The sequence below is a fragment of the Microtus oregoni genome, unplaced genomic scaffold (assembly GCF_018167655.1).
Source record: "Microtus oregoni isolate MIOR12 unplaced genomic scaffold, Mior012 000002F_ref0000024, whole genome shotgun sequence".
NCBI lineage: Eukaryota > Metazoa > Chordata > Mammalia > Rodentia > Cricetidae > Microtus > Microtus oregoni.
In genome coordinates, this window is record NW_024543061.1 from 37,796,792 (window position 1) to 37,808,196 (window position 11,405).

Below are 11,405 nucleotides of genomic sequence, written 5' to 3' on the forward strand. Positions count from 1 at the left end.
ATGGGCATTGTTTGGATAGATACAACATAACAAAATTAAGTCAAGACCAGATGATCAATTTAAATAGAACCTCTGAGGAAATAAAGGCAGTCATCAAAAATTTCCCTACCAAAAGAAGCCCAGGACCCAATGGTTTCAGTGCAGAATTCTTCCAGATCTTCAAAGAAGAAATAATACCTATACTCCTCAAATTGTTCCACACAACAGAAACAGAAGGAATATTGCTGAACTCTTTCTACAAGGCTACAGTCACCCTGATACCCAAGCCTCACAGATTCAACCAAGAAAGAGAATTGCAAAGTAATCTCTGTCATGAACATTAATGCAAAAGTACTCAATAAAATACTGGCAAACTGAATCCAAAGATACATCAAAAAATCATCCATCATGATCAAGTAGGCTTCATTTCAGAAATACATGGAAGGTGCAATATATAAAAATCTATCAATGAAATTCACCATATAAATAAACTGAAAGAAAAAAACTATATAATCATCTCATTAGATCCTGAAAAAGCATTAGACAAAATCCAACACCCCTTCATAGATTAAAGGTCTTGGAGAGATCATAAATATAAGGAACAGATCTTAATATAATAAAAGCAATATACAACAAACTGACAGCCAACATCAAATTAAATGGAGAGAAACTCAAAGTGATTCCACTAAAATGAGGAACAAGACAATTGTCCACTCTTTGAATATCTATTTAATATAGTACTCAAAGTTCTAGCTAGAGCAATAAGACAACAAAGGAGATCAAGTATGTACAAATTAGAAAGGAAGAAGGGAAACTTTCACTGTTTGCAGATGATGTGGTAGTATACATAAGTGATTCCAAAAATTTTACAAGGGAACTCCTATTGCTGATAAACACCTTCGGTAATGTGGCAAGATAAAAGATAATCTCAAAAAAAATCAATAGCCCTCCTATATACAAGTGATGAAGAGGCTGAGAAAGAAAGCAGAGAAACAGCACTATTTATAATAGTCCACAAATAACATAAAATATCTTGAGGTAACTGTATCCAAAGAAGTGAAAGTCTTATACAACAAGAATTTTAAGTTTTTGAAGAAAGAAATTGAGAAAGATATCAGAAAATGAAAGATCTCCCATGATCTTGGATAGGTAGGATCAACATAGTGAAAATGACAGTCCTTCCCAAAATAATCTACAGATTCAATACAATCACCATCAAAATCCCAACACAATTCTTCACAGATTCAAAAGAACAATACTCAACTTAATGCAGAAAATCAAAAAACCCAGTAGAGCCAAAACAATCCTGTACAACAAAAGAACTTCTGGAGGCATCACCATCCCTGATATCAAGCTCTATTATGGAGCTACAGCAATTAAAACAGTTTGGTATTGGTATAAAAACAGACAGACAGACCAATGGAATAGAAAAAAGACCATATTAATCCACACACCTATGAACACCAGATTTTTGACAAAGAAACTAAAATTATACAATAGAAAAAAGAAAGCATTTTCTTTTTTTTTTCTTTAAAGCTTTTACTTTGAGACATCATGGAAACCATACAGGGACACATGGAAAAGACATGATCACAAAACAATGGTAACACGAAAGCATCAATGACTGTCAGCTGGCGTTGAAGCTGAAGTTCTGGGAGTTGGACATGATTCAGGGGCTGAAAGAACAGATTAGTATTCCTCTCCTTCTTCCTCACCCTCTCCTTCAACAGAATCCACACCAACCTCCTCATAATCCTTCTCCAGGGCAGCCATGTCTTCACGGGCCTCAAAGAAACCCCCTCCTCCATACTCTCACCCAAATACCAGTGCACAAAGGCATGCTTGGCATACCTCAGATCAAACTTGTGATCTAGGCGAGCCCAGGCCTCAGCGATGGCTGTGGTGTTGCTCAGCATGCACACAGCTCTCTGGACCTTGGCCAGGTCTCCACCAGGTACCACAGTGGGAGGCTGGTAATTAATGCCAACCTTGAAGCCAGTGGGGCACCAGTCCACAAACTGGATGCTGCACTTGGTCTTGATGGCGGCATTGACATCTTTGGGAACCACATCACCACGGTACAGCAGGCAGCAAGCCATGTATTTACCATGGCGAGGGTCACATTTCACCATCTGGTTGGCTGGCTCAAAGCAGGCATTGGTGATCTCTGCTACAGAAAGCTGCTCATGGTAGGCTTTCTCAGCAGAGATGACAGGGGCATATGTGGCCAGAGGGTAGGGCACCAGGTTGGTCTGGAATTCTGTCAGGTCAACATTCAGGGCTCCATCAAATCTGAGGGAAGCAGTGATGGAGGACACAATCTGGCTAATGAGGCGGTTAAGGTTAGTGTAGGTGGGGAGCTCAATGTCGAGGTTCCTACGACAGATGTCATAGATGGCCTCATTGTCCACCATGAAGGCACAATCAGAGTGCTCCAGGGTGGTGTGGGTGGTGAGGATGGAGTTGTAGGGCTCAACCACAGCAGTGGAAACCTGGGGGGCAGGGTAGATGGAGAACTCCAGCTTGGACTTCTTTCCGTAATCAACAGAGAGCCTCTCCATCAGCAGGGAGGCGAACCCAGAGCCAGTTCCCTCGCCAAAGCTGTGGAAGACCAAGAAGCCCTGAAGACCTGTGCACTAGTCGGCCAGCTTGCGAATTCTGTCCAAGACGAGGTCGATGATCTCCTTGCCAATGGTGTAGTGGCCACGGGCATAGTTATTGGCAGCATCTTCCTTGCCTGTGATGAGCTGCTCAGGGTGGAAGAGCTGGCGGTAGGTACCAGTGCAAACCTCATCAATAACCGTGGGCTCCAGGTCTACGAACACTGCCCGGGGCACGTGCTTGCCAGCGCCTGTCTCACTGAAGAAGGTGTTGAAGGAGTCGTCTCCCCCCCCCCCCAATGGTCTTGTCACTTGGCATCTGGCCGTCAGGCTGGATGCCATGTTCCAGGCAGTAGAGTTCCCAGCAGGCATTGCCGATCTGGACACCAGCCTGGCCGACGTGGATGGAGATGCACTCACGCATGGTAGCTACGGGTTAGAAGGCGAGGGTGACAGAGCGGACACCGGGTCCCGGTTACCGTTCCCGACAGCTAAGAGTCGAGGTAAGTAACGCAATGAGGCCAAAAGAAAGCATTTTCAACAAATGGTGTTGGCATAACTGAATGTCAACATGTAGAAGAATGCAAATAGATTCATATCTATCTCCATGCACAAAACTCAAGTCCAAATGGACCAAAGACCTCAACATAAATCCAGCCATAATTAACCTCATAGAAGAGAAAGTGGGAAGTAGTTTTGAACACATGGGCACAAGAGACCACTTCCTAAACATAACACCAATAGCACAGACACTAAGAGAAACAATAAATAAGTGAGACCTTCTGAAACCGAGAAACTTCTGCAAGGCAACAGACATAGTCAATAAGATAAAATGGCAACCTACTTAATAAAAAAAAATCTTTACCAACTTCACATTGGACAGAGGACTGATATCTAAAATACATAAAGAACCCAAGAAACTAGACATCAAAATACCAAATAATCCAATTTAAAAATGAGGTACATATCTAAACAGAAAATTCTCAACAAAAGAATCTCAAATGACTGAAAGACACTTAGGGAATGGCTCAACATTCTTAGTCATGAGGGAAATGCAATTTAAACAGACTCTTGAGATACCATTTATTTTTTGATTTATTTGACTTTTTTTAAAAAAACAAAAACAATCCAGTTTCCCACCCGCTCTCCTCCCATTCCCTCCACATGCCCCTCCCACCCCATCCCAATCTAATCCTCAGAGAGGGTAAGGCATTTTGCTTTGTGGAAGGTCAAAGGCCCTCCCTTCTATATCTAGACTGAGCAAGGTATACATCCAAAGAGAATAGAATCCCAAAGAGCCAGTACATGCAGTAGGGATAAATCCTGGTGCCACGGCCAGTGGCCCTACAGTCTGCCCCAGCCATGCAACTGTCAACGACATTCAGAGGTATTAGTTTGGTCATATGCTTGTTCCTTCCCAGTCTGGCTAGAGTTGATGAGCTCCTATTAGCTTAGGTAAACTGTTTCAGTGGGTGAACCCATCATAGTCTTGACCCCTTTGCTCATATTCTTGTTCCTCCCACTCTTCAACTGGATTTTGTAGCTTAATCTAGTGCTCTGATGTGAGTCTCTACCTCTGTTTCCATCAGTTGCTGGATGAAGATTCTATGATGATATTTAAGAAATCATCAGTCTGATTACAGGGCAAGTCAAGATCAGCCCCCCTCTCTTCTATTGCTTAGCGTCTTACCTGGGGTCATCTTTGTGGATTCTTGGGAATTTCTCTGGAGCCAGGTTTCTGCTAACCCTATAATGGCTCCCTCATTCAAGATATCCCTTTCCTTGCTCTCATCTCTGTCCTTCCTCCATCTCTACTATCCCATTCCCTCAAGTTCTCCTCAAGCCTTTCCTTCTTTCCTCTTCTTCCCCTTCTCCCCTTTCTTTTAGCCCCTGCCCCAATGCTCCCAATTTATCAGGCAATCTTGTCTGTTTTCAATTTCCAGGTGGGTTTATATATGTTTTTCTTTGGGTTCACCTTATTACTTAGCTTCTCTAAGATCATAAACTATAGGCTCAATGTCCCTCATTTATAGCTAGTGTTCATCCACTTATAAGTGAGTATATACCATATTCATTTTTTTGTGTCTGGGTTACCTCACTCAGGATAGTATTTTCTAATTCCATCCATTTTCACGCAAAATTCAAGATGTCATTGGTTTTTATTTCCCCCACTGAGTAGTACTCTTATGTGTAAATGTGCCAAACTTTCTTTATCCATTCTTCAGTTGAGGGGCATCTAGTTTTTTTTTTCAGATTCTGACTATTACAAATAATGCTGCTATGAAGATAGTTGAACAATGCTTTTGTAGTACGATTGAGCATCTTTTGGGTATATTACCAAGAGTGGTATTGCTTACACCTGTCAGATGGTTAAGATAAAAAACACCAGTGATAGCTAGTGCTGGATAGGTTGCAGAGTAAAGGGAACATTCCTCCATTGCTAGTGGGTGTGCAAACGTGTATAGCCACTTTGGACATCAGTATGGTGGTTTCTCAGAAAACTGGGAATCCATCTACTTCAAGATGTAGCAGTACAACTCTTGGGCATATACCCAAAGGATGTTCAATCATACTACTAGGACATTTGCTTAACTATGTTTATAGCAGCATTATTTGTAATAGCCAGAATCTTGAAACAAATTAGATGCCCTTCAACTGAAGAATCGCTAAAGAAAGTGTGAGACATTTATACAATGGAGTATTATTCAGTGGTAAAAAAAATTACATTTTGAAATTTGAATGCAAATGAATGGAACTAGAAAAAAACATCCTGACTAAGGTAACTCAGACTCAGAAAGACGAACATAGTATATACACATTCTTAAGCGGATATTAGATGCAAAGCAAAGGATAACCAAATTATATCCCCTGTCCCCAGAGAAGCAAGGTAACAAGGAGAACCCTAACAGAAACATACATGGATGCCCCTGGGAATGGGTAATAGACAAGATCTCCTGAGAAAACTGGGAGCATTGGGGTGGGGGGAGAAGGGAGGGAGAAAGAGAGGATGAGGGGAAAAGGAGAGCCATAAGGAGGACATGAGGAAATAGGATGTTCAAGATGCGGGGAGGACAGAGAGGGAGAGCTAGGAAAGAGGTATCTTGATAGAGGGATCCATTATGGGGCTAGCAAGATAACCTAGAAATAGGGAAATTCCCAGAAATCCAAAGGATGACTCCAGTTGAGACCATAAGCAATAGTGAAGAGGGTGTATGAACTGGCTTTCCCCTGCAATCAGCTTGATGACTACATTAATTGTCATCACAGAACCTTCATCCAGCAACTGATGGAAGCAGATACAGAGATCCACAGCTAAGCACTGGGCTGAGATCCAGTTGAAGAGAGAAAGGAGCAATAATAAGAACAAAGGGATCAAAATAATGATGGGGATACCCAGTGAATTCACCTGATCTAATGGGAGCTCACTGACTCTGGACTGACAGCAGGGGAACCAGCATGGAACCATCCAGGTCCTCTGAATGTGGGTGGCAGTTGTGTGACTGAGACAGTGGGGTCACTGGCAGTGCAGCCAGGATTTATCCCTGCTGCTTGAACTGTGTTTTGAAAGCCCGTTTTCTTTGGAAGATACTTTGCTCAGACTAGATAAAGTGAGGAGGGCCTTGGTCCTGCCTCAAAGCAATGTGCTAGACTTTGCTGACTCCCCATAGGAAGCCTTAACCTCTCTGAGGAGTGTTTGGATAGGGTGGGTGGGATTGGTATGTAAAATTTCAATAAAATAATAAAAGTCAATGAATAAATAAAAGATAAAAAAAACGAAAAGTCAAGTTCATCATGGCTTCACCTGCCTAAAGACAGCTCCTAGCCTAGCCAGCATAGTAAACATTCTTCTTAAAAAATGCCTAACCAAAAAACAGAAATAGGTCACATTACCACCACAGAATAAACTATCGTTTTTTAAAGCGCATATATAGGAATTCGTTATCAGTCGTCGCTGTCCGTACCAGTTATTGCAGGTTCTTGACCTCTTGTTGACAGAATTGAAGAAGCACATTCCAAAGTCAGAAGAGCAAGGGATTTTAATCAGAAGCAAAGCGAACATACAGGCCAAGTACGCTGCAAGAAAACAGTAGGCTGTTAGCATGACTTACACAAGAGACCCGGGTTACAGCCTAGAGCTATCTTTTCTGGATCCAGAAGTGGCTTGCTAGAGGTGGAGTGAGGGAGACTTTGTGTTTTGAATGACAGTCTTTGATATGACGTCTTTGTCCTCTGCACATGTCCTTACTCGTGGTACAGCTGACTTTAACGATACACATGCCTCCAATAATGCACAGGCTTTACTATGTTACACAGAGAACCCGCCTAAAACCACTCAGAAGACACAGTTTGCTTAACTACATATACAACTAAAACCAGTCCAGAATGAATTGGCTGACTGCCCCTATTTTCAGGATATATTTCAGCAGGTGTTTGACTACAAAAGGAGAGTTACTAAAGTTTGCTAAAGGAAGCACAGATGACTTTGTTTGTGTTATTATGTGGTGCATCTCAGTGTCACTGTGGCCCAACTGTCTCAGTACAGTGTTGAGAGTGAGATATGTGTTTAGTTTAGGCGGAGGGGCGGCCCCAGTGGCTAAGCTTTCCTGGCATCTCTACTCTTTCCTGCTTCAAATTCAGCAAAGGATCAGCAGCAAGTGTTCTCATATCAGGGAGACCTTTTGTGGGGTATTTCAGGAAACTATCCAAATTCTGCAAAACAGAGAGGAGGGGAAGGAAAGGGGTGGGAGGATGGAGAGACGGAACTATAGTGAGTCTTGTAAAGATGGAGAATTGGTCTGATTTGTTTGATTTCAACATTTTCTATCAGAATGAATCTCCACTAAGACCCAGACAAAGTTTGAGTGTCAGTGATTACCTAAGAAGTAGAAAAGAGAGGAGAGAGGAAAACCCCCAGGAAAGTGTGTGTTACCATCAAGGTACTCTAGAGAGGGATGGAGCTTCACCCTGCTGGGGTACTCTGGGAAATGATGCATTCAACCCAGTGGGGGAGTATGAAATCATCCTGCCAGTCATCAGTAGACAGCTGCTCCAGTAGAATAGAACTTCCAGCCACCAAGGGTGGCCTGGGATAGACACTGATGCCAGGACCTTCTGAAGAAGCAATGACAGGAACACCCACAGGATTTGCTATATGGAATTGAGTTTGTCATCCTCTTTGGGTTCTAAAGAAACCAGCAGCTTATTTGAGTCAGTCCGAGTATTGAATTGTACTGTGTCTGAAGCACATGCAAACATGTTAGCTATGAACTGACAATGCTTAAAATATATGTCTTCATCAAACACGGACAATTTTTTTTATTTCCTTAAAAGTGTGACAACTATTTAGGCAGCATTTACATTGCATAAGGTATTTTAAGTGATGTAAAATATACGGAGGGATTTGCACAGGTTGCACGTAAACACGGCACTGACTTTTGTGTTAGAAACGGGCGTCGGCAGCCTTGCATCATCTTCTAGAAATAACAACTTATATATAAAAGAAGTGTATAAAATGCATTGATTCTCATTGCACACAGAGTTAAATAAAAATGTAATGGAGGGCCTCAGAGAATGGTCACAAATCCCCACAATCCTTTCATTCATCCAAAAACATGCAAAGCCATAAATAAGAACTTCAATGAAAGAGAGTGAAAATTTCCCAGCCTGCTCTCCAAAGCTCTCTAACAATGGCATGGTGTTAAGTGTCTATTCCTCGGGTAGGCTTGTTTCTGTCTACAGCATCGGTGTGAGGCTTATCCGTCTTGTTTATTCTCTCCACTCTTGTTTGCTAAGCGGAGTTAGAGGATAAGAGCTGAGGTAGTCTGGACAAATAGAGAGGGTTCAGAAGATAATAGGAACAGGAGGAACAAATGTGATTTCGACAAAAGTTGAGGCGTCGTGGGAGGGAGCAATGATTCAACGTGTTTAGGAGATTGAGAGACACATCAAAAGAGATTAGAAGAAAAGTTTGGAACTTCTCAAGCAAACAGCCTCTCTCTGTTCTTGTGGGAGAAGCTGAATATATTTCTATTGTGTTTCTGGTTTGGTAATGTTGAACTCAATGTGTTAATGCACACTTATGTGGGCCTGTGAGACATATTTCAGACTCAATCCATCTTTACTTACAGTTATCTAGAGAAACAGATCCAAATATTTGTGAGTGTGTGTGTGTGTGTGTGTGTGTGTGTGTGAGAGAGAGAGAGAGAGAGAGAGAGAGAGATAGAGAGAGAGAGAGAGAGAGAAAGAGATAAGAATTTGTCCATATGACTATGGAGACATAACAAAGCTAAGTATAAACATACATACAACAACCTGGAGAACAGGAGAGCCCATTTAAGGACCAAATGGTGTAGGGAGCACAATCTAAGAATCAGGAAAGCTGATGGAACATTAGTCAAGCCTAAAAGTTGGTAGATTCAAAGGTCAAGGAAGTCTGAAGTTTTTTATTTATTAATATTAATATTATTATTACAAATTTCCACCTACTCCACTCCTCCTACTTCCCTCCCCCTCCCCCACTTTCCCCTTCCCCTCCCTCTCCAGTCCAAAGAGTAGTTAGGGTTCCCTGCCCTGTGGGAAGTCCAAGGTCCTCCCCCCTCCATCCAGGTCTAGGAAGGTGAGCATCCAAACAGACTAGGTTCCCACAAAGCCAGTACATGGCGTAGAATCAAAAACCAGTGCCATTGTCCTTGGCTTCTCAATCATCACTCATTGTCAGCCACGTTCAGAGAGTCTGGTTTGACCACATGCTTCATCAGTCCCAGTCCAGCTGGCCTTGGTGAGTTCCCAATAGATCAGCCCCACCGTTACAGGGAGTGGACACACCCCTCACGATCCTGACTTCTTTGCTCATGTTCTTTCCCCTTCTGTTCCTCATTTGGACCTTGGAAGCTCAGTCCAGTGCTCCACTGTGGGTCTCTGTCTCCATCTCCATCCATCGCCAGATGAAGGTTCTATGGTGATATGCAAGATATTCATCAGTGTGGCTATAGGATAGGGCCAGTTCAAGCGCATCTTCTCAGCTGCTCAAAGAACAAGCTGGGGTCATCTCCTTGGACACCTGGTAACCCTTCTAGAGTCCAGTCTCTTGCCAACCCTAAAATGTCTCCCTTAATTAAAATATATACTTCCCTGCTCCCATATCCACTCTTCCTCCATTCCAACCATCCCATTCCCCCAAGCTCTCCCCATCCTCCCCTTCTCCCTTCTCTCTCGCCATCTCCCCTTACCCCCAACCCACCCCCACCCCCCAAGCTCGCAATTTTAATTCAGGCCCTGGGGTAAGTAGGAAAAGCTAATGGGCTAACCCAAAGACAGTCAGATGGAAAGAATGTGCTCTTCCTTTGATGGGTAAGCCTTTGTGGTCTACTCAGGGATTTGACAATGAATAAAGTTCACCTACATTTAAAGACAATCTGGTTTGGTCAGTCTACCTGCTTAAATATCTGTTTATATTGAAGTATTAGAAACTGCCCTTACAACCACACCCAGAGTCATGTCTGACAAGTCATGGGTCACATGATCTTGGATATATATTCTGAAGAGTGTGTAGACTGAGTCACTGTGGCATGCAGGCTGGATTTGAAATCCTGAGTTTAAGCAATCCCTTTCCTTCAGCCTTCAACCTCCCAGTTGGTGGAATGACAGGGATGCATCACATTTGAGAGTAGGCACTAAATATTCTCACCATAAGAGCAGGTAAGTATGTGAGACAGTGAATATGATAAATAGCTCTCTTCAGCTGTTTTGCCTTGCACAAATATACTAAAACATTACATTGTATATCATAAACACATATACAATTTTTATATGCCAATTAAATAATTGTGTGTCACCCTAACTAGGTTATGGGGCACCCACATGGCATACAGTGCCACTTTGGCCAGCAATGTGTGACAGTGGATCCACAAGAATATAAGCCTTTACTGTGCCAGTCATGGTAGTTTGGGCAAGCACAGAATATTGTCTTTTCATGAGGTCAAAGTATCTAGCGTTCCTCACAAACTTGACATACTCTTGCAATCCCACCAACTGGGAGGCTGGAAGAAAGAGACTGCTTGAGTTCAGGACTTCAGATCCAATCTGGATGTCGTAGTGAAAGCCCATCATCAGTGACATAAAATATACAATAAAAATGATGATGATAATCTTCCCTGTCAGCAATTTTCTAGTCGCCAGGATGTTGTTACTTACTGTTTTCACTGTGGTACACACTTGCTCTTTTTATCCAGCTTAAAGTCTGTATCCTTTACCTCTCACCCATAGTTCCCCCATTCTCCATACTTTTGGTCCCCAACATTTTATTCTGCTTCTATGCCTAACACTTTTGTAGAGTTCACAAAGCATGACATACAGAATTTCCTTTACTGTGTCTAGCTTATTTCATTTACCATAATACCCTTCGAGTCTATCCATGCTGCCACAAATGAGAGGATTTCCCGGTTAGTAGAGAGGATTTTAAATGTTTCCAGCACAAAGAAATGGCAGATGTCTGGGGTGATAGACACGCTGATTACCCTAATCCGATCATTACATGTTATATGTATTTATTGAAATTTCACAGTACCTCATAAATATGTATAATTACTATGCATCAATTGAAACCAAAAACATTTTAATGGCAGGCATTCATGCCTTTGGAAGACAGAATACTATTCCATTAAGTACATAATACATTTTCGTTATTGGTTAATATGCTGATAGACACTTAGAATGAGTCCACATTGTGGCTATTGTGAATAATGCTGCAATGAATGTGGGGGATGTTGTATCTTTGAGATATTGATCTCATTTCCTTTGGATAAATGCTGAGTGGTAGACCTGCTA

At 42.2% G+C, this 11,405-nt stretch overlaps 1 pseudogene; it reads right to left on the reverse strand.

The window, feature by feature from the left end:
- Positions 1-1,571: 1,571 nt before the first annotated feature.
- LOC121432343 lies at positions 1,572-3,096 on the reverse strand (annotated as a pseudogene).
- Positions 3,097-11,405: the final 8,309 nt, after the last annotated feature.